The 23,830-nt window shown below is 53.2% G+C and overlaps 1 protein-coding gene across 6 annotated transcripts in view; it reads left to right on the plus strand.

Moving 5' to 3' along the window:
* LPP (LIM domain containing preferred translocation partner in lipoma) overlaps positions 1 to 23,830 on the plus strand; it is a 423,011-nt gene that overhangs the window by 4,657 nt on the left and 394,524 nt on the right. For all 6 annotated transcript variants that reach the window (XM_090050830.1, XM_090050829.1, XM_090050835.1 and 3 more), the window contains exon 2: positions 19,884 to 19,999. The gene's annotated coding sequence lies outside the window, so the exon portion shown is untranslated. The remainder of the gene's footprint in view (positions 1 to 19,883; positions 20,000 to 23,830) is intronic.

Here is a 23,830-nt window from a genome sequence, read left to right on the forward strand (position 1 = left end):
TCAGTCCTATTTGTGTGCGTGTGTGCCTTTCCATTTTCCTATAGTCGAGTTGCATGAATTTAATTGACTTTTAAATTGTTTTTGGTGCTTTTGGTGGGTTCTGTAGGGGAGAATCCAGTTCCGTCTTCTACACTTGTGTGCATACGCAACACACAAGTGCTGCCACCACCACAACCCGGCCACTTCAGGCTGTCCAACACACGGCCCAGACTCTAGACCTAACAGCGTCTTGCCTAAACTGGCCGCAGTAGTAAGTCTTTTATCTTCCCTGTGGGTTAGCTGCTCTAGAGCAATAGCATTCGCTCGTTTAAAGCCTGAAAAAGAGACAGGGAGTACTTTAGATGTGAGGAGAGGCCTTGCACAGCGAATGCGGTACCTACCTTAATTATCCCTGTTTGGGCTGTGCGTTGCCTCCTCCTTGATCTTCGTGATTTTGTAGAAAACGCTTATGCGCTTTGCACCGCTTTTGCTTCTGACGGCGTGCATGCATGTGAGGTTTCCTGGTCCAGATTCGTGCTGCTTTCACGAACGGTCAAAGTGTGACTCTTTGCAATGACGGTCGAGGTGTTTTGAGGGAGAATAGGTGGGCGGTCGGGCGGTGTGATGAAATGCCTTTCACTGCTCCGTCGGGTCTTGAAAGTAGGCTGGATCCGCGGATGTCGAAAGATGCCGTCTCTCTTTTATGGGGTTTAGGTATCCCTTGTGAAATGAGTTTGGGTCTCGGCGTGCCAATGCAAAATGCTGGAGGATGCAAGGGGGCGCGAAGGAAAAAGACATTGGATGGATGGGGAAGGGCCAGCGAGGTCTGTCCCATACTGGTGCAGGGCACACTGGTACTGTTGCTGTCTGGCCCAGCAGGATGGTACTTGACTGGGATTGAGATGGATTCACTTCCCACGGGCTTTCTGTTGGGGAATAGAGCAAAATTGCTGCTTCTTCCTTGTGCCTCAGTTCTCCTCTGTAAAATGGTCGCAATATGTCCTCCTGCTCCCCAGCATGGTGAGGATGAGGGAAACGCAGGGAAAAGCTTAGAGGTAGCTGGACTTGTTCTCTGGGTAGTGGATTTCCATCATCTTTTGCATCTCTTCTCTAGCAGTGTTCACTGCTTTAAAAAAAAAAAAAAAAAGGGGGGGAACCCCCCCGACAAGCCAGTAAATCTGTCTGGTAATGCATTTGAGCCAGACAAACGTCAGCCAAGCCTTGTATAATTCCTCCTCGAGTGGACTAGTTATTTTAGATTTAATAAGGCCATTATCTTACGGTAATAAAATATCAGCTAACTTGCCATAACTGCCTGGTTTAACGTCTATTAAAAGCCCCCCATACTTCATGTTCTGGGTGAAATGTAATAGAAGTTCAGTTGAGCATTCATTGCTTATTTAATTTAAAATTAAGTTGATCACCACAGTTGGTAACAGCTGCCGAGGATTCAATTAACATTCAGTAAACTATCAGCAAACTATCTTGTTAGCGCTGAATTAGGAGCAGTCAGGTCTTGTTTATCCCCATCAATTTGTAAGCCCTGGAGTTTTGCTTTTTTTTTTGCTCCCGGATCTTTGTTTCTGGGCTGTTTTCCCTGGGTCCTCCATGAATTGGGACAAGGCAAGGACTCGGGGCCGAGAAGTTCCTTCAAAGCGATCACGAAGTGTTGACTGGGCCCGGTTCACTGGCAAAGGCAGAAAGGATGGAGCTGAACCCCTACAAAGAGTCCCTTTTGGAAGGGGCCTCGGGCACATGGTGTCACGGTGCCGGCGTGAACTGCACAACGAGATGGGCGGAAATGGAAGAAAACAGCGATCGATCCTCGACCAAATCTGCGCCAGCGTTCTGCATTTCCTGCTATTTAGGCCGGTTAAGACCGACTAAAACAGACTGAAGATTTTCTGCCCAGCACGCAACCGAACTTTTAGTCGAGCGCCGGACTTCAGAGAGAAGCATCCGGTTTTTGTGGGCGAGGTAAAGCTTTTTTGTCAAAAAATACAGCAACAAAAAGAAGAACCCGTGGCTGCAGACCTCAAAGTCGGACGTTTTATCTGTGGGGAAAATACTGACTTTTGGTTCACAAGCTGAACACGTGCCCCAGGGGCAAAACCTCAGTGCTCCTTATTTCTACCCGGAGGGTTGCTCTGTTTTGCTTAGTGCTTCCATGCCTTTTATTTTGCAGGGCTGCTTAAAAGGTGCAAGCTTCTGGCCTGTGCTGCCGTGCCTCACCCCACCTTATCTCAGAAAGCAAAGGAACAATTCCCTTCCGTCCTATGCATATCAGAGGAGACTGCTATCTAGGAGTTAGTTGCTCCTATTCCCGACCATCCCCCAGGTAAATGGTTTGCATTCCCCGGCTTGCTGGACGCTGGTGATGGGTCTGCTGTGGGATGAATCATCCCTTCACCCAAATAAAATGATCACCCGGTCCTGCATCTCTCCTCGGAGCTCCTTGCCCTGATGTCTGCGGAGGGGAGAAGGGCGTGGGGTAGGCAGGGGGAGAGCATGGCAGGGATGGGGAGCAGGTGGCCTGTCATCACTTCTGCACCCTTTGTGCTGGCCTTGAGTGAAAGGGGACCGGGTGCTGCGAAGGGAAGGGAGAAAGGCAGTGGGAGAGGGTGGTGAGAAGGTGCTTTTGAGACGCCCTTGTTTCGAATGCCCTTCGCTCGGGCAGGGTGCGTGGCTTTCTTATGTGCTGCCTGGAGTGCACAATCCCGGCAGGGGGGCTCACGGGTACCTGTGTGTGCCAGGGACCGGACTGATCTAAGGATGAGCCCCCGAGGTCCCTTCGTTTTCGAGGACCGTATGGCTTGTGGCCCCTCGTTTCTGTAGGGCGGCTCACGTCGTTGACTTCTTGGTAATCAGCAGCGCCCCGCGGTACGTCTGCTGCAGTCAAGGTGTGTTTTCTTGGGAGGTAAATAGACTAAGGGAGTGTCTGCGCTGCAGGTCAAAGGTGTGATGACTGCAGCTTGCCTGGCTGCACCTGAGCCAGCTTGGCCTTGCTAACAGCCTCGCTACAGCAGCACAGCCAGCCAGGGCCTCAGGTGGGTAAAATAATTTTGCAGCCTCCATGCTGCTACGGGCAACACCCGGCCGGCGCGGGTGTATCTGTGCAAGCGATTCAGGCCCGCCGCGGGGTCGAAACACAAGCAAACCCTGAAGGAGCTGTCTGCATTGCAACCGGTTTGAGCTCCAGGTAATGCCTTTGAGTTCCTCCGAGCGATTGGGAGAGGCCGCGCTGAGCTACAGAGGGTGACTGGATTAGCGCGACAAGCTGCCATCACTCAAGCGGACGCGTCTCCAGAGAATTACCTGCATTGGTTGGCTCTACTCGCTTCAAACGCTCTCCCTGATTTGAGCCGTTGAGGTTTGTGTGTGTAGACAGCAGTTAGGGTTAGGGGCAAAACTCGAGTTCAGCCGGAGAGCGAGTGAGCGAGCCACACGGCTGCGCGTTGGGGTGTTCACCTGGGCACTGTGCTCACACCTGCAACCATAAACTTGCTCAGATAACTTTCTCATGGTTGCAAAGTCCAGCTGGGAAGTCAGAAACCATCAGAAAGGTGGTTTCTCTTTAATTCAGCTCCTCTGCGCTCGTGCCGATGCGTGATCACATGCTATTTTTCTGCAGCGCGCAGAGTGGGAGAGGATACTTGATGAGCAGAAGATCACAGGCTCGAAGAAGTCTCTTGGGTCACTGAGTCCAGTTGCCTGGTTTTCCTTAACCTCCTTTCATAAATGCATCAAGCTTCACCTGAAAGCGGGAGGGGTGTTTTTGCCTGCCGTGCTCTGGGTGCTGTTTCAGAGCCTCGCTGCCCTCGGGAATTAACCTTCTAATTTCCAGCTTTAAATTTAATCGGGGACACTTCGTACCCATTTGTTCTTGGGGCAGCATTGTCCATCATCTTAAGTAGCTCTTCTCCTTCCTTCAGGCTTGCTTCCCCGGTGCATTTGTAGACATCCATCATACTCCCCCTTGGCCTTTTTTTTGTTAGGATGAGAAGTCAAGATGTTCTGGTCACCTGCCGGTAGCTTTTCCACTCTCCCTGTCTGTCTAGTTGCCTTTTCCTGAAGCTGCTCCTGTTTCACTGGCTCTTTCTTGACCGTGGATGACCAGACCGGAGGAGGTCTCATCAGGCCTTGTGCACGCTTCCTTGGCTGTGCTGGGTGTTCCTGTCCTGATGCATCCTGGAGTTGTGCTCACCTTTTGCACCCCTGCATCCCCTTGGTGCTCCGGGCCGCCTGGTGACACCTGGCCCACCTGGATGGGCTCCCTGCGGGGCAAGCCATTCCTGCTCATCCCAGAGTACTTGCCCTTGCCTTTTGCTCGGCACTCGTGCACCACGAATCCCTGGGCTCGCGGAGGTCAGTCTCCCGGCTCCCTCCCAGGGTCCACATCCAGCCTCGGCGCCTGCCCCTGGCTGCTTGTCTCCATCTCTCTGATCGACTTGTAATTCACTCTGGATCTCTCTCCCAGGCCCCCTCGCTTGCCGTTTCCTCCTGAGTTTCTCAGTGCATGGCCCTGCTTATCCAGACCAGTTCTCCATCCCAGTTTCAGGTCCCGCTTTCCCTCTTGACTCCCATTCTCTTCCCAGTTTCCAGCTTTCCTTTATCTTCGCCCACCCAGCTCCTGGTCCCAGTTCACTCTTTTTCTGCCTATGTGCATGTTTGCCTGCGTCCAACGGGGTGTCATCCAAAGCATAGGAGAGAGAGGGAGACTCCTTGCACTCATTTTGGGCACCCAGACCTAGACTCAGCCTGCTTTTTGCAGCCCCAGAGCAGTAATGGAGGGGAAAGCACCACCGTGGGCTGTGAGGTACACGCAGTGGAGGTGGGTTGTCAAGGGAAATTATCAGCTAACACTGTCATAGTCTCCGGCAGACAAGTGCAAAAGGAGGTTTTCTAAAGGCTTGTAACTTGGCCAAATTTGGTGCATCCCTGATGCACAGGCCGCTTGTAGGGATGATGGATTTGGGCTTGGAGCAGGGGCTGGGCTAGATGTGGCCTCCTGAGCTCCCTTCCCCACCCTCATTTTCTATGGGATGATGTAGTTGGGGCTGGTCCTGCTTGGAGCAGAGGGTTGGATGAGATGTAACCTCTTCCAGACCTCATTTTCGATGATTCTGCACCAAATTTCAAGCTCCTGCTTCAAAGCCCGGGTGCAGACGAGTTGCTGAAGAAACAAGCCTGATCAAAACCAGGGCAGTTCTTCCCCCTCCTCTAGCTTCCTTCTCAGAAATGACTCAAGCATTTTGGCTGAATCATAGCATATTTGGGCTGGCAGGGCCCTCAGGAGGTCATATCTCGTGCAATGCTCTGCTCAAGACAGGGTTGTCTTTGACTAAACTAGGCAAGTGTCTAACTTTGTCTTAGCTGCCTCTGAGGATGGCGACTCCGCCACCTCTCTGGGCAGCGGGGCCCGATTTAGCGCCTGCCCCGATGCTGCTGCTGCCTCCTTCCTAATGGGAAAGCTTTTCCTTGTCTCCAACCTAAATTTCCCCTGCTGCAGCATGAGGCCCATTGCTCCTAGTCCTGCCCCTTACAGCCACAGAAAATAGTCTGTCTTCATCCTTTTTATAGCTGCCCTTTAGGCATTTGAAAATGGTTATTGAATCCCCGTTATCTTCCTTCTCTCCTGTCTAAATAACCCCAAATCTTTTAATCCTGTGTTTATAAGGCACGTTCCCCAGGACGTGAATAATTGCTCTCTTCTGGACTCTTTCCAACCTATCCACAACTTTTTGGAAGCGCGGGGCCTCAAAGTGGGCACGCTATGAGGCCTCGCCAGTCGGAGGATGCCTTCCCTTGATTTGCATGAGATGCTCCTGTTAAGAAGTCTTGCACAGGAGAAGTCAGCCGGAGGCAGACCTCAGCTGAAATGGTTTGAGCTCGTCTGAGCAACTGAAAATAGGGTCTGTAATGGGAACGGCTACGGTACCAGGTTTGTGTCCGTCTTGCCCGCACAGGCGCTGCAAACAGGATGAAGGACGGTGCTCGGGGTCTAGTGCCAGAAGAGCATCACTTAGGCTAAGATAAGCAGGTGCGGGAGAGGAAGGCTTGAACGTTTTATGATAGTCCCTCTGCTAGCCGGAGGCCCGTGTGCTATATTTACCTTGATGGAGAAGTGATGTCTCTGTGCAAACACTTGATGTACTGCATCTGCCTTGGCAGGGATGTCAGGTGGATACTTGACATCTCTCTCTCCTATGCTTTGGCATTGAAATGTGGACTCGGGGCGCGCTTGCAGTGAGATGATTGTTCCCATACGTGCCACGTGTGTGTTGGCGGGCGAACGGGGTGGGGATACCTCTGCTCTGGGGTTTTTTGAGCTCTTGTATTCGGTGTCTGGTGATTCGGTTTTGGGCGGGGTTTGGTCCTGGAAGGATTGTATGTGGGTCGAATGCGTCCGTGCTGGAGACTGGGACTGCCGAAGGGACCGCGGGCCCAAATTCCACTTTTCATTGCGGTTCGGTGGGATTTGAGTTTCTAACTACTCCGAAGCCTCCCTTAAATCTCAGCCATTGCTTCTCGTTTTCTGTTGACATCGGGCAGCCTGTCCATATGGATGTCCCCGTGAAAGCCACATGATTTATTCCAGGCCAGGTCAGATTCAGCTGCTGGGACATCACTTCTCCATCAGGGGTCCCAAAATTTGGTGATGGGGTGGAGGGGCATGTGGTGACGATTGATGCTGGCACTGCTGCCCCACCACTATGTTTCCAGACAGTGTGGCCCTGCAAACGGGATCCCGCCAGCACGCACGGGGCTGGGGCGGTGGGCCTGAATCCAGTGCGTTTGGGGCTGTGCTGCAGCGGTGGGGCCCAACTTGACATCTGCAGGGCTGGGGCTGGGGCCCGATTCGGTGCATGCAGGACTGTGGCTGGGATTTGTTGCAATGGGGCCCGATTTAGTGTGTGTGAGGCTGGACCCCTCTGCCCCGATCCAGGGTGTGTGGGGCTGTCATTCGGGTCAGTCCCAGGGACTTGATTCAGCCCGTGGACCCACACCACTGCCTCACCCTACTCCTCAGCTTTGGGGCCAGGATCTGGCTTGATTTTTCTTGCGTGTATTATGTGTAGCACGAAGGGGGCTTTGATCTCTGGGGTCTCTAGAAACCGCAGTGGCAGAAATAATCCCTGTATCTCCCTGGTAGTCACACCTTAACCGAGTTTGTAAAGGTCTGGAGATGATGGGCAGAGATGGTTAGCATCCGGGCTGCCTTTTATCTACGAGGAGCAAATGTTAAGTGAAGGGATAGGTAGGGGAGACTCGTGCGTCCGATGAGCTGATGTCCTTTCTGACTTTCCTCCTTCTTCTCATCTGCAGCCCTCCCTCCTTTTTCAGGGCAGATTTAGGATCATAGGAAATGAGGGTTGGACGGGACCTCGGGAGGTCACATCTAGTCCAAGCCCCTGGTCTGATGCTGTCTACCGGCTGGAGGAAGTCAGAAATGCTGCCAGCACCGCGGGCGAGCGTGAATCGGTGTCAATAGGCAGGGATCTTCAGACCCCCAAAGCTTTGGCAGTGGCTGGGTGCATGCAGATTGTGTCGTGTGAAGCATTTGTGTTGTGATTTTTCACGTGGTTGGGTTGGAGGGTCTGTGATGGGGGTGCGTGTGCACACTCGCTTTGGTAAGCCCCCGGAGACGTCGCTAAGGACCGTCACGCATCTGTACGTTTAAGACAAGGAGGGACCTTTGCTTCTGTAGGCTTCCCTGCTTTGTAAATCCAGGTGCCCTTCTGCCGGCTGTGGGGTGGCATCATTTAATTTTCCTTTCCCGCTGTACGTACCCATGGATCTAATGCTTTACGACCGCCTTCTCCTTCAGCTGCACCTTCGATCCGCAGGAGGATGCGAGGCAGGTGGGTTAGATTCACCTCTTGCTTGGCTCTGGGTTTGTACCCACGTTTAATTTATAGTGCTGTGAGAGAAGAGTCTGGCTGGCTCCTGGTATATTGTTATTGCACATCCAGTCTAAGAGCAAGGCATTGCACACTGTGCAGTAGCACTTGGGCTGCTTGTGCACTTGTACTGCAAGTGTCTGGCATCGATGCTGTGTTGAACCCGGCTCGGCGGGTTGGGTTCGATGCTGTGTTGAACCCGGCTCGGCGGTGCTCTGTGTAGGCACCTGGCCAGAGAAATTTCCCTTTGCAGATAAATAACGGTCAGGCAGTGGATGCCTTTTCCTAGAGACTCCTCAGGATAAATTAGCTGGTACCGAATGGAGTGTGTCGCCATCTCGCCACGCATGCGTCTGCCCGTGCCACTGGATTTCTGCAGGTAGCTGTGTACTGTCAGAGCTCCTGATTTTAGTGTCATCTCTTTTTGACTACTCACCTGCGTATCCACCAAATGTGATGCTGGCAACTCCATGTGCAGAGGGTGTTCAAGACCTGATGGGAATGCAAGCAGGATGGGGTCCATCAGTGTAATTCTGGATGGGTTGGACAAGTCCTTCTTGGAGCTGTACTCATTCATCCTCTCAGCTGATGCCATCACGGTCACTTCCAAATATACCCAAATACACTCCAAATATACCACGATAATGATAATGTGTTGCTAATCATGGGGCAGCCTTCAGATTTGAATGTGCCAGATTGACACCCAAAGAGACTTTGGAGCTGTGTGGCAAAGTAAAACACCTGGAGAAAGACCTATAATATCGCCTATGGTTCTGGGCAGCTCCAGCCCAGAAAGATGTCATTGCACCGGAGTGTGCCATGCAAACAACTCCAGGATATGGCAGGACTGATTTAGGGATGGAGACTAGGGTTGATCGAGGATGTTGCAGCGGGATGAGGACAGAGCCCGGCACCCGATAACCCATGCACCTGTCTGTGTTGGGGCAAGGAGAGCTGTTGCTGTTGCTGTTGCTGCTGCTGGGAGCGGGTTGAATAGCTACGAGAGCACCGCGATGGGAAGCAGTCGTGCCTCTGGGGAACGCCAGACTGGAAGGACCTCCTAGGTCTTTGCATCCATCCTTTTGCTGTCGCAGACGACCAGCTCCATCTTCCATGAGCATGCTGAGCTCTTTTCAGCTTTGGCCCACTCCGCTCGGAGTAGAAAGCTCGTCCCAGGACCCTGCTCTTCTGGCGCTTAGAAACCGTGACACTACGTTGGCACTGTCCCCTTGCTTCGGTCCCCCAAGTGATTTTAATGGGCTGATCATGGGCGGTGGGACTGGGATGGTGCTGGCAGCCGGGTCCTGTCCGAGCGTGCCGGAGGACAGAGCCCGCGTGGCAGTCCTGGGTTGCACTGGAAGAGGGGGCAAACGTCTTGCAGAGTTTTTCTGCCCTGCTCCAGCGGGTCTGAGCTGGAGGAGGCTGTGCGCTGGCTGGAGCCGCAGCGTCCCCTTGGAGGCAGGGCGGGAATCCCAGAAGAAACTGCGTGGGTTTGCATCCCGGTGCAGCATTCCCAGCTATAAATAGGCCGGTCTCTCCCTCTTGACGCCATCCTCAGCGTTTGCATGGCGCTTTTGCAAGCGGGTGCGAACAAGTGTTCGGCAGGATCTCAAGCCCACCAGGAAGTCGAGCGTGTTTGCACTTTGCTAGAGAAATGCCCAGAGCATAAAGGGCACATCCGAGCTGGGTGTGCGTTGGCCGAGCTGCCTGGCACAGCCCCTCCCAGCCCGTTGTTTTCAGATTGGAGACCCCTGAGGTCCGTGGCAAAGTGTCTCTGCACCTTGGGTAGGACCAAGAGGCAGCTCCATGCCTGATGTGGTAGAAAGTGTGAAGTTGCTCTGCCTCCTGGCTGCTTGGCAAAACTTCGATCCGCTGCAGGTTGTGCAGCATCCCTGTCTTCACCTTCGGGTAGCTGCATCCTGGCTTGGTAGACCACGTCAAGCCCGCTGTCCGTGCCTGTGAGGTTAGACGTAGAGATAGTTAAAGAGTAGGAGAGAGGTTTTTCCTGGAAGATCTTGCTCGTTTTAGCGCCCCCCTTTTTCATTATTTGCAAAGTTTGTCAGATGTCCTTTGTTGCAGGTTTGAAGAAAAGAAATGCATCAGCACTTTAAAAAAGTAGGAAACGTAATCGAAATGCAGCAGCTTGGGACAGGAAAGGCGTGGATGTTCATGCCACCGATGCCTCCTGGCCTGTGCTTATACTCTTTTTAGTAAGTTCAGCGTACGGAGGAGAAAAGGAGGTATTGACACATGGAGATTCAGAAAGGTTAAAAAAATAAAAATAGGCCTGGAAGGGACTTACTGGATTCGGTTAGCCCAGATCCTTGTTGAAGGCAAAACCCTCCTGGTTTAAACCATCCCAGATGCATATTTGCCTAACCTGCATTCAAAACCTCCAGTGACACAGACTCTAAAAGGGCTGTAGCTAATTTCTGTGATAATGTGTGCCATAGCTTAGTCATGCTTAGAATTAGCATCTTTCTTACATTTAACCTAAATCACATTGCCATTTATACCTATGATGTCTTATGGCCTGAGACAGTCACCATTATCTTCATAACAATCCTTTTTGGGGCATTTTCAGTGGTTCTGTGGTCTAGGTAATCCCAGTTCTTCCCATCTTTCCTTGTATATCATGTTCCCTAAATTTCTTATACTTTATTCCCCAGCGTCTGCATCTTTCTTGTTTCGAGTGAGTTGCCCAGGCCTGGATGCCAGCGATGGGCAGAGTGGAAGAGTTGGCTTTCGTGCCTTGCATAGGGCACTCCTGTTCAAAGCATCCCTGGATGCCATTAGTTTTTTTTGCAGTTGGATTACACTGTTGATTTATAATTCAGCATCTGGTCCACTGTTGCCCCCTGATCCTTTCGGGTCTTGCTGCAAACTTGCCACTCGCTCCCCAGGTAGCATCGTTGAATTTGCCGTTTGTTTTCCGAGCGGTGTGCTTTGCACTAGTTTTTATTAAACGTCCCCCTCCGGTTGTCAGATCATTTCTTCAGTTTATCAGGGCCATCTAGCATCCGAGTCCTTTCCTCTGATGTGCTTTACTACCAACTGCTTGAGCAACCAGAAAAGAGTGCACCTTAATTATTTTTCTCATTGGCTTTGAAGGTCCATAGGCTCAAGTCATTCGGTTTTATTGCTCAGATAGAACAGAAGAGCTTACCTGTTTCTACTCGCCCGGCCTGGGAACTCAGTTTTTTTAATGGCTGTCCTGGTTTTTAGGGAGAGTTGTAATTATGAGGCAGGTGAGTTGTAGAGGTGGTGGGAGCATGACTCGCGTGGGAGTTGGTTACTCACTGAATGAGGTCCTGGGTGGTTCTTTCCTCACCCAGATCCTTATCAGACTCCATTAACTCCCTATGATCTTCCATCACATTTTGTACCTTGGGCTGCAAGCTCTTGGATGCAGCGACCTTGTCTGTCTTCATAAAGCAAACCTAGACTCATAGACAGTGAGGCTGGGCAGGGACCTGAAGAGGTCCCATCTAGTGCAACCCCCTGCTTAAAGCAGGAGCAGCCCCAACTATATCATCCCAGCCAAGGCTTTGTCTACCCGGGTCTTCAAAACCTCCAAGGATGGAGATTGCACCACTTTTATGGGTAACCTGTTCCAGTGCTTTACTACCCTTCTATTGAGAAGGTTATTCCTCATATCCAACCTCAAGTTCCCTTGCTGCAACTTGAGCCCATTGCTTCTTAGTCTGTCATCCGCCACCACCCATCAGCTTAGTAGCACCCTTCTGCGGTAGGTAGGGTTCCCTCTTCTACACCTGAAAAGATTGAGCACAGATAGGTGAAGCAACTTGCCTGGGGTGCGCAGCGAGTCAGCTGCAGAGGCTGGGATAGATGTCAGCATCCTTCCTCCCCGGGAGTCATTTTTGATGGTTGAGTTCAGGACTAAGTCATTAGTGCTTTTCAAGGGTGGCAGTGTATTAAAACTCCAGTAGCTAGCTAGTCTGACAGAGGGGTGAGACCTGTGATTCTTAGGGTAGTTATGTGAGCATTTCTCAGTCATTGTCAATGAGTTTTGTGGACATAAGCACACGCACGCATGAGGAAAACCCATGCGTACGTGCATCTACACGTCCCCAACATATCATAAAATCACAGAAAATGAGGGTTGGAAGGGACCTTGGGAGGTCACATCTAGCCCAACCCCTGCTCCAAACAGGACCAGCCCCAACTACATCATCCCAGCCAAGGCTTTGTCTAGCCGGGTCTTCAAAACCTCCAAGGATGGAGACTGCACCGCCCCTCTGGGGAGCCTGTTCCAGTGTTTTACTACCCTCCTAGTGAGAGTTTTTCCTAATGTCCAACCTCAACTTCCCTTGCTGCAGCTTGAGCCCATTGCTCCTTCTGTCATCTGCCCCCACTGAGACCAGTCCAGCTCCATCCTCTTTGCAGCCCCCCGGCAGGGACTTGACGGCGGCTATCATTACCCTGCTTGTCGTCACAACAGCCCCATGCATTAGGGCAGAGTTATTCTCCCCTGTTTCTGGAAGGCACCTGCCTGGGGTCATGTAGGGAGCTTGCAATAGAGCAGAAGACTGCACCGGTCCCAGGCTCAGCCTCACCGCGAGACCAGCGTCCTCGGACTGGCATGCCGTCACGTCGCCGCATGTGCCAGGCACGTGCCTTCTGCCACCATCTGCCTCTGCTGTCCTCCCTTTTCATCTGTGCTTGCTTAATCTGCTTGAAGAGCTTGCTTCAGGAGCTATTCATTCCCCTGGCAACTGTGCTGGATGCTGAGAAGTTACACTTGGGGTGAAAGGTAGGCCCAGACTTGTTTTCTTTGGCTGCAAGAGCACAACCCCTAGTAGAGTCTTGCTAATATGAAGCAAACCCTGACCTGGTTTACTGGCTAATTACAAGCCAAAAGGGTATGCGGCCCTATCCAAAGTAATTATCCTCTTGAGTAAATGGAAGAAAATTACCCTCGCTTCCAATTGGTTTCCACACGCCTACCTTGCTGCGACTTCAGTTTTCCACAGACTGCTGCCCCTACGTCTCTGTGGCTGTGCTAAAGGGTGGCGCAAGCTGTATCTGGGTGATGGATGTGTTTGCCATGGCCCGTGAAGTTGCAGGACTGGTTCTGGTGCTGCCGGTGGACCCAGGTTTCCTGGGGCTTCCCAGCAGGGCCGACTGCAAGTTTCCAGTCAAACGGGTCCTTGGTAGATGCTTCCTTTCCAGGCCAGATGGGGCCTCCTGTTAAAACAATATAAGCAGGCTAGTGAAAATGGACTGTTGTTTTTTCAGCTGAAATCCCCCCAAATCATGGCAAAAGCAAAAAAGAAAAAAAGTTGCTTTTGTCTGATTAGGGCATAAATAGAAGAGTCCTGGCTACGTCTCTGCTAATGAATGAGCACCGTGGTCTGAAGCAGCTGGCGTTCCTAGATAGTTTCTGATGAAAATGGAATTGGTTTCAAAGACTTGCTTAGGCTTGTATATTAGCTTTGATTCACGCATGCATTTCTGAGCGATGCCATAGAAAGGTCCCTGCGCTCGTCCATCTAAAGGGTACAACTGTCAGCGTAGTGCCTTGGAGCCACTGGCCTCTTGGATTTAGGTGTCCAAAGCTTTGTAGAAGTCTCTAATCCAGAGCGAGAGAATTTGTTTCAGTTGCCTCCAAAGAAAAAATCAAAGCACGTGCGATGGGTGCGATAAACCTAGAGAAGAAGAGCTCCTTGTTGCCCCTCCAGGGAGCCTTAGATGATGAGTGACCTACAAGTAAATCCAGGGAGGGCTCCTCCACGAATTTGGGCGTTCCTGTCTTGTGGACTTTCCACCAAGGTAGTTATTCTGTTCCTTGATGACAGCTGTTTTGACCTTTTCTGCAAATCAGGACTCCTGATAAGGTCCTGGGTGCTCTGAGCAGATGTCTCTGGGGGCGGGGAGTGGGTTTGCTTGTGGTCGGGGTGGATCAGCAAGTAGATCATCGCTTTGCACGCATGCTTGAGGGACATGGCAGTCTTCAAATAGTCTCCAGCTGGGCCCACACATGTTGCCACGTGCCTCTTGCTCTCGGTGCCAGGGATCGCTGCAGAGGCTGAGAGGGGTGGTGGCTCGTGGCAGATGATGCCTGGTGGATGAGGACCATTGCCTAGTGCTTCATACCCCCGTTGCCCGATTTGCTTGGTTGGGACTTTCCTTTGTACTCTGTCCCATAGCATGACACTGAGTAGCTAGGCCCCTAGGGATGAAATGCTGTCATCTGACCTCCTGTTCATCCTCTCATTTCCTGTTTTTCCTCTGCCTCCTGCGTTTCCTTCTCCTCCCTCCCTCCTGTGGCTGTCTGTCCCTGATGCCTTCCTCTGCACTCGCTCACGCTCCCAGCAGCCATTTTCGGATGACATTTGGTCCTGCGTCTGAGCCGGTTGGCTGCTAGGTGCAGCGTGCTGACAAGCAGGCTAGGCTTGAGTTGGAGGGGTGAAGATAGCTGCGGTTGCAAGGTTGCATTAGACAGGTGAGCCTGGAAGCTGAGATGCAAAGGTGATGAAGAGGCCTGCTGCCCTTGGGGGCCCTTGGTTCTCCTGGGGTGGAAGAGACCCATCGATGGTGACCAACATAGCAGGTGAATTGGTGTCTACCCGGCCAGTTCTGCACACCCAGAGTGAGCTGACTGAGCCTGGCCCAGAGCTGGAAGAGGATGGAGAGCTGGTAACCAAGAAGACTCCTGCAACAGATGAATTTGCAGACACATTGGTATGAACCAAGACCCCCCAGACCTCTGCTTTGCAGGGAGAAGCCTCTTCAGCGCAGCTAGGAAGCCCCACCATGCTACAGATGCGGCAGCTTGCTCGTTGCTGCTGCTACTTTAGGGAGCTGAGTGTGAAGGGAAAAAGTTGTGCTCATCCAGAGGTGCAGTTTGTAGGGTGCTGTTGGTGTGGTACCAGTAATAAAGAGCACATCCCGGGAATATATTTGCCCCACCCAAGGTGAAAGCAGCAGAGGAAGGGGCTTTAAAGCTTCCTCCTTCAGTGGAAGACCGCCCTCCGCCACCCCTAGCCGAGTGGGCCTGCATGGTCATATTGCACAGGGAAGGGCATTTACCTGGTGCATAAAGGAAGAGGGTTTTGCTGCTTCTCCTCAAAGCCCCATCTCCTCCAGGCAGGGAGCAATATAGTGACACCAGGGGAATAACCCCGGCCACGTGTTGCTCCAGGGGAGCAGGGCTGCTGTACTGTTGTCGCGAGACGGCTGTGCGGGGTGACGGTCCCTGCACGCTGGGTTCGGGCCGGGGTCTGATGTTCTTTGCTGGGCAAAGCTGGATGTTCTCCCCATTCCCAGGGCTGCTTTTGTGTGCAGCGGGGAATACCTTGGCCTGTGCCTTTAGCTTAGCTCAGCAGGGGTGTTGTACACAGAGGGACAGGGAATGGAGCAGCCTGTGGGTTTCCCTTGGGGAGAGCTGTTGAGATGCATTAGCTAGGACAGAGAGAGGAGCTCAGGTCAGGTGGGGCTGGGTTCCTGGTTAGGAGACACTGGCTCTGGCTCCCTCTGTGATCCTAAGCTGCATTGCTGTCCTGGGGCCGTGTCTAGGCACCTGTAATCAGGCATGAGAGGCATGTTTCCCTGGGGTAAAAGGCTAAGTCCTGCCCCACCCACCACCAGCCCTGCCGGGCCCTGAGCACGCCCTTGAATGCAGCCTTGGGACATAGATGGCTTTGTGCTAGATGCACAAGGAAATACTAAGTTCTCCTTCCTGGCTGGGGTTCCAGTTGCAAAACCCATGGATGGGAGTTGGGAAGGCTTCCCAATACCGCCAGCAGATTTGGGACCAAGCCACAGGTTGCCCGTCCCTGCTGTTTTGTTCCACAGGTTAGGAAGTGTCACAGCCTTGGTGGAGCCAAGGCGCAGAGGCTGACCAGGTGGCTCAGTGGGACCTCCCTCCCTGGGGTTACCTGTTGGGGAGTAACGTATCTGCTGCTCTGTAGTCTCTGCAGCACTTGGGGTGTGTCTACATGAGCATTAACGCACTTTCGTTAATGCGCATTAAATCTAGTACCTTGGGGCATTTAGATGCATACCTTATTGATTAATCGGGTCTGCCCCGCACGCGAGTTGATGCACACTGCGCCGCACCGCATGCAGTGGTATAAGCAGCAAAATGTGCAGAAAATGGTGGTGACGCGCTTTTGAACTAAAGCACCTTTGATGGGTGTTAGCTCAAAAGAGCACCGCTGCCGTTTTCTCAGCGCTGATGTTCATTTCGCCACTTGTACAATTGCACGCGTTGTGGTGCTGGGCGCTTTTCGAAGTGCCCGGTGCTGCGGCGCTTACATGTGTAAAAACGCCTGCCATGGTGAGGTACTAAGAAATTGTCTGTCTTAATGTACAGTAAGTAAGCAGCATGGGTTTTTTAGTGATGCTTTAATCCGCATTAAAATAAGATAATGCGCATTAAAGTGCATGTGTAGATGTGCCCTTAGTGTTCAGGCAGTGCCTCCCCGCCCATCCCCAGGAGGTCAGTCTTGGTGCTCGCAGAGAGCAGGGGATGTTCTGGGCCGAGGGTGGGAGTGTGGCATCACTGGTTCAATTCCACAGTCTTCCTCAGACTTCAGGGTGACCTTGGCCAAGTCCCTTTGACTCTGTGTACCATCATTCCCTGACCCCAGCATGCAGGTAATACCCCTTGATGCCACAGAAGGCCACCCAGAAACCCTTGTTGCTGCAAGCCATGACCTGCAGTAATAGCCGTTATTAAACCAGGTCTGAAATTTCCCATGAGAAGGTGGTGAGTGGCCAAGGCATGGCTGATAGGACCTGTGTCCTGGATGAGGCCTCTCCCCTAGGGCTTGTTTAAAAAGTTTTTTTTTTTTGTTTTTTTTTTTAAGGAAAATTCATAACATTTTTTGGAAAAATGTTGCTATTGAGTGAGAATTGTGGGTAAGGTGAGTGTGCTGTATCCCTGGGCTATCCACATGTCTTCCTAGTGACAGGGAGGTGGTGCTCTCCCCTACCCTGGGGGTCTTCAAGCAAAGGCTAGAGGTGTATCTAGCTGGGGTAATGTAGGCCCAGCACTCTTTCCTGCTTATGCAGGGGGTCGGACTCGATGATCTATTGAGGTCCCTTCCGACCCTAGCATCTATGAATCTATGAATCTATGACAGGGCCGTGGCGGGAGAGGCTGCTTTCTGGTGGGCTCCATCAAGCCTTCAGAAAGCAGGACGTGAAACTCTGACTCAAAGGTCCCGATAGGTAATTTGGGGTCGAGTTGGAGGCTGCAGCTGGTTGTGCATGCACATGCGGTGGCGTTGTGCGTTTTAAATTAGCGTGGTTGTGGACTCTATCTCGGCCTCCTGATCTCTCTGCCTTATCAGAGGAGACGGTTGGATGACAAAATGCAGCAGCTGATATGGTAAATTTGCCCTTTCTTTTTGAATGTAGGTCTTCGAGACCCGGCAATGAGCTCATTCTTAGCCTCTTGCTCTCCCTAAGCCCAAAACGATGACAATTTAGCCTGTGCGTGTAAAAATGAAAGAGCAGAGCTCGTGTTCACTCATCCTGGAGCCCTGCACTATTACTCAGGAGAGAGCACAGACATTTCTGAACCAGATGTAGAGATTTACTGGTACTAGGCAGGGCTGTTTGACTTGTTCTTCTCAAGTGGTGAGATGGCTGAGGCGGTCCCTTGGCTGGGCTGGGTGTGTGATGGTGAGGATCGATCTGGTCTCCAGATCTCTGGCTTTCCACTACAGCGAGCAGAATAAATGACTGCATCCGTCAGGGTGCAGCGATGACTCTGGTTATGTGGGAGATCAGGTCAAGGGTTCAGAGCTGTGTTTACAAATGGAACAAAAATTTCACATGCTCATCTCCCCCCACCCCAGTGTACGATAGACAGACTTGACCCGTGTCCGATGAACAGGCTTGATACGAGGTCTGGTCACAGGAGCATTGCCTGCCGTGGGCTCCCCTTGGTGCAGGAGGGTGAAAGGTTTCCCTGACTTCCCCATGGCAGATGAGACCCAAGGGCATCTTGCCAGGACCCACTTTGCACGTAACTACGTTGCTTTCCCATGAAAAGTGTTAACAGGCACAACCAGAATATTTGCCTGTACTTGTCTCTTCGGTGATGGATGGTGAGAGATTGCCTGTTGGCTGAGCTCACCTGCAATAAAACCGGGCAGTTATTCATCTTCGGCCGTGACCTGCCATATGCAGAGCTGTTAATGGGGCTGCATCTAGACCCAGGCGTGTTTCCGGCCTGTGGGCTGGATCCAGCTGTGTCATCTGGCCCGGGGGCTCCCCACAAGTCTGGAAGATGGGTGGTGGGGTGTGGTGATACCCCTCCCCTGTTGGCCCAGTCTTTGGACCCGCGGGTATCAGACTGAGCCTTGTCCCTGGACACTTCCTCTGCTGGGTCAGGGGTTTTTATGGGGGGGGGTAAAGGGTCAACTGACCCTGGCTGGTCCCTCTGGGTAGGCTCATGTGTCCACCCCAGTGCTCAGCCGAGGTGACACGAGATGACGTGACATCCTCATGCCTAGTGTGAAGCCCACGCCTGCATGAATTTGCTGGGTCTGGGCAGAGGCATCATCGTGGAGCAGACTCTCCGTTAGCTCCCACTGACGACGGTGGCGACCTCTGCGCTCTGGTGCAGAAGCGATGGGCACTCAAAGCGAACGGGTCACGTGGCAGGGGGCATCATAATTGGCTTGGTAGTACCGGGCGGCGTGGCAGGTGGTGGGACTAGTGACCACGCCGTTGTACGGTGCTTGTGTAGGGTGGCTGCAAGGGTTGTGTTATGATGGAGGAGAATGACACGGCTTTCAGGGGACATGTATGGATGGATGGGAGAAGGGCTGTGTTGGAAAAGCAGGTGACGGAGGTTGACCCCGTGAGCAGAACCGAGGTGGGAATCAGCGTTTCAGTAGTGGGCAAGGTCGTGGGTGAGGTGGGGTTTGCATAGTGGAGTGAAGACGGGCAGCTTCAGTGTGATGCATTAGAGGATAGGAAAGCCATTGCAGGGAGGAAAAGCCAAGGGTGACATGGTCATAGCAGCTGGCTTGGAAATGACCCTTGCCGCAGTGTCCTGGAGCGGGGTATGATTGCATCTCTCAAAACTGGAGAAAAGGTGCATTGCAGCGTGTGAGAAGTGAGCCTGGAGGGACGCTGGGAGCAGGACAGGAAGAGCAAGCAGCTTAGGCTGTGCATGGAAAGGCAACGTTGCCTAGTGCACACCTACCTGGGAAGGTAACCATCCTGATGGCTTCAGCCCTTCTGGTTTTACTGACCTGGCAGCAGAGATCTCTTTCTTCTGGGGCTTGGATGACGTGGTGTAGCTGAGGGTGGAGACCTGTCCCTTGCACTGCGGGCAGGTCCCCCCTGCGAGAGTCCGCCAAATGGGAGGATCTCGGCTATGCAATTTGTGGTGGGCTGGGGATGCTCTCGGGCTGTCCCTCTAGATTGCTCTGTCGGCCCTTGACTGCAAAGGGACACTGCTGAGACTGGGGTCAGGGCTGGAGGAAGACCTGGGGTGTGAATCCTGCAGAGGAGAAGGGGAGCAGGTCCCTGGGAGAAGCCTCCCCACTGCTGTTGGCTCTGCTCAGGCTGAGAGTAAAATGGGTCTGCCCCGTCTACATGACCCTTGATTCAGAGGAACGTCGGGATTGAGGATTAGATCCAGCCACTTTAATAGATCAGGGCCTAACAGACGTGGACTTGCCAAAGTTGCTGGGAAGTCCGTTCCATTCACCCTCCTATGTTGTTGCATGCCCCCCCGGCCCACGTCCTCCTCCAAGGTCCGCGAGCTTCGTTGTACCCCTCGCCCAGAGCCTCCGACCCGCGCTTTGCTCTCCGCCCCGCCCGAGGATCGCGGTCACAAATCGCAGGCAGCGGGTGTCGTAGGGGAATCTGCAAATGCTTAAGCCTCCCTCTGCTTCGGCACTGGAAGGAAACGCTGCATTTCCCAGTCGCGCGGGTTAAACTGCAGGCGCTGGCAAACAATTGCTAGGAGGCCCTTCCAGCGTGCATTGCATGGATAACTCTGTCTCTTCACAGGGCTGGGAAAGAAATCCAAAGTCGTGACTCAGGAGGCGCCTCGGGAAGGAAGAAACCGTGGACGTCCTCGGCGTGGCCGTGCCTGTTCCTCTGTCTCCTATTCGGCTCGAGAGCTGGTATGTACAGCCATTTAGCTGGGGCTACAGGCACCCCGGTGATTTCTCACGGGAGTCGGGGGCTTTTCTGATTGTCGAGCACAGTGCCTGACTGTTCGTGAAAAAGCACACCTGCTCGTTTCACGGAGAGGGGACTTGGCAAAAGTGTGAAGCCTGGGCAGTGACTTTTTGACACTTTAGAGCTGTGTTGCTCAGCACCTGTGAAAAGTTTTTCATGTTGGTGAGCTTTGATTCGAGTTTTATAGCTGCTTTTATGCTCTCTGAAGTGGGTGTGCTGGTGTGATAGCACGTGTGTGTCTCATCTGTGTGGGGGTACATACACGTCACACTTGCACAGCGTATACTGTGTGTATATGTGTATCGAAACGTACATAATATGCATACTGTATTGTACTCCACATGCGTTGTGTATGCCGGCATCCGGCTGACTGTCTATAAGCTGTCATGTATAGTATCCTATGTTATATAGATCAGGGGTGTCAAACCTATGGCCTGCGGGCCAGGTCTGGCCTGAGGAATGGTTGCCTCATCTGGCACACCTTAGCTTTGCACGGCTGGGCACGGTGTGGTGGTGCAGAGCTGTGTTCGGGCAGCGTGGTGCTGGCAGGGAGCTGGGCGCATGCAGCTGTTTGTGGCCGTGCTGAGCACAGTCCTATGCATGTCTGGCCACCCCATGCCCCTGGCTTCAGCTCCGTGCCACCACCTGAACGTGGTTCCTTGCAGCCGTGGGACCTTGGCTCCATGCCTCTGCCTGGCCAGAGCTCTTCACTACTGCGTGCAGCTGGCTCTGCGGTGCCCATGTGCAGCTCCATGCAGACTACCCGAACACGGCCCTATGGATCTGGCCTGGGAGGAGCCCCTAGGGTCCAGATCCAGCCCAGGGTCTAGGGCGAGTTTGATGCCCCTGGCAGCAAGTAGAAGCAAAAGGGGTGCGTGCATGCACACACTCTGGGTTTGCAGCCAGTTTAAGCTCAGCCTCGTAGAGAAGCATCATAGATGCATATAAAAGTCGGTGCCTGCTTTGCCCGTCTCTGTGAACTTGACCCTGTTTGGCAGCAGCGTATCAGCACATCTGACCGTGCTGGGCCTCCCTTGCACGAGGGCCCGCCGTTCACCCCTACCTCCCCGTCCCGCTCCGGAAGCCCGCCGAGCTGCGGTCTGCATCTCTGTCTTGTTAGGATGTCCTGTGAATCAAAGGCACCGTGACATCCTGGTGATATAGTGTTGCATACGTGAAATTAGTCACAGCCTGACCCAGTGGCCTACTGACATGGTCTGTGCTGCCATGGAAGAGGCTTGCGGTGGATTTCATTTGATGTTTTTCAACCCTGGGCGCTCTCTTCCTGGTGTGCCAGTGCTCCTGCTGGGCCTTGAAGCTGGAGGTTCCTGGCTGGAGGGTTTGGCCCTCTGCTCAGGGTCAGACCGGCATCACATTTGGGGTCAGGAAGGAATTTTACTCCCTGCTCAGGCTGGTATGGACTGGAGGGTGTTTGCCTTCCTCGGTAGCAGGGCGCATGGTCTCTGCCTGGGATCTCTTGAGCATGTATTAATCATCTTTTACAGCTGCAGGACACTGCCTGCCGTGGTCCCCCCACTTTCCCTGTGGCACGTTCGGGTGTGATGCCTTGTGTTAGGGCTGACGGGTTAGATGGTGGATTTGTCTGGGATGGGTTGGGCTGAAGGTCCCTTCCAGCCCCGCTTCCCTGCAATTCAATGGTTCCCCGGCTGGCGCTATGGGGAAGGAGGGACGTCACCTGGCAGATGTCTCATGGCCGGGGTAGGTGTGCTTTTCTCCTTGGCATGACCCATTGCTGCCCCGTGCGGAGACGGGGAGAGCTGCCCTCTGAATCGTGGGCGTGCCAATGGCGAGGGAACGGCCAAATTTGAGGGAAGGGAAGGAAGCATCCCCAGCGCCGCCCTGGGAACGTGAGCCTGGGGGACAGACCCTGCACTGCAGAACATCAGAGCAGACCACGCACGTGCCCCTCACGCCAGGCTTTGCATCCAGCTGTTGCATCCAGCTGTCGAGGTTCTGAATAACCCCTGCACGAGTCCCCATCACCCATTGCCTTCTCCCGGGGGGGAATTGGCACTGGCTTCCTATTGCATTGGCCGCTTCCTGGAAAGCAGCGCTTCCCCAGATGGGCGGGTGACTGCCTTGAATGCAGGGCCCCTGCTTTAAGCCCATTCTTCTGTTGGGACGTTGCATGCCGTGCAGAGTCCACCCCTTTCCCCGAAGGACTTGGACTGCTTGGTCCCATGTTGGAGGCCAAGCAGCCATAAAACATGTCCTGCCTGACCCTGGCTAAACACGAGGTAGCATTAACAGCCGGCATGCCTCTGGGATTCGTCCCCCCGTCCCCGTCGTGTGTGGCTCGCTGCCGCCTGCATTCCTCTCGTGGTTGGTAGGGCAGGCGAGCGATTTGCCTTTCAAGCTGATGCAGCTAATATTTCCCTTCTCAGCAGAGACAGGCGTGTTAATGGCACCGCAAGCTTGTTAAATGTTGCCGGGGACTTCAGTCCATCTGTGCTCCAGCTGCCCCGGGCCACAGGGGTTGGCGTGTCCCTGCGATAGGTTTGCTGGCCCTCGGCTTGCTTCTCCCTCTGTTTTGGGGTCTAGTCTGCTCCATCCTACTTCTTCACCGCATCTCAGCACGTTTCCCCTTGTTCCTGGCGTGTGTGACCCTCTCCTGGGAGCTGCGTGGGCATGAGGACTGTGAAACTGGGTGGTGATATACATGGTGTCTCCTGTGAGCCTCATCCCTGTAACATCAGAGCCCCTGGTACCGGGGTGATGGATGCTCTGTTAGACGGCTAGATAGCATATCTACACCATCAACTGCAGACAGTGCTAGGGATGGTCTGGGGTCGCACGTCAAAAGCCATTGCGGCTGCTTTCTCCGAAGCTGTAGTTGTTTTTCAGAAAAATAGACAAGTGCACAGGGAGAATCCCCTGAGAGAGACCCAGACGGCCACCTCTCCCAGATCCGGGCTCAGCCGTCAAGGCAGCGTGCTGTGCTATCCGGGGATTAGCGATGGCTCACAGAAGTCATATATTTCACAAGGAAATGTATACATGCACATCCCGCCTTGTAGAGTGTCTGAGGCATCAGGAACCATTGGTAATGAAGTTACCCCTGATTTGTAGCCTGCAAGCAGTGGCCTCTCGAAAGCAAGGGGATCTCCGTCACCTGAGGTCTCGGAGCAGCCATACCTGGGGCAATGGGGACTTCAGCTCTAGCTCTAGCTAGCTAAGATCCTGCAGGGGCCCTATCGCTGTACTCTCCACAGACAGATGATGCTTTTTGCAAAACGTCCCTTTGTATCCCTGATTTTGGCCATACATGGACAAAGCCAGCTTTGGAATTCGTTGCCTGTAAATCTGATGGCATCTTGTCTCGGAGGGGGAGAGCGGGGCTGGAGCGGCGTGCGGAGCATCGGCTCGGCAGTCTGCTCCTGCTGGAAAATGCCCTGAACTGCACATTCCTCAAATTCTGGGTGTTCAGTAAAGCTGGTGGATGATGCAGCTGTTATCTTCCCTCCCTGGCAGCAGGGCTGGAAAGGTTTTAGTCTGGTTTTCCCTCCTGAGCGGGGGAAATGGGGTTTGCTCCCCTGAAGTCTGTGGGCCAGCGGAGCCAGAAGGGCATTTGTGATGGTGGCAGAAAACACACCGGGTGCTCCCTCTTTATAGGGGCTGCTGTGTCTGGGATGGAGAGATTTTGGGATCGTTCAAGCTTCGTAGGAGCTACTACACGGCCCGTCTCACGGGCTGACTAAGCCAGTCCTCACTTCCATGCAGGGCAAGGGCCTCGAGTCTCTGCTTTTTGGGGG

Source organism: Crocodylus siamensis, chromosome 6 (assembly GCF_052110815.1).
Source record: "Crocodylus siamensis isolate JL-2025a chromosome 6, ASM5211081v1, whole genome shotgun sequence".
Taxonomy (NCBI): domain Eukaryota; kingdom Metazoa; phylum Chordata; order Crocodylia; family Crocodylidae; genus Crocodylus; species Crocodylus siamensis.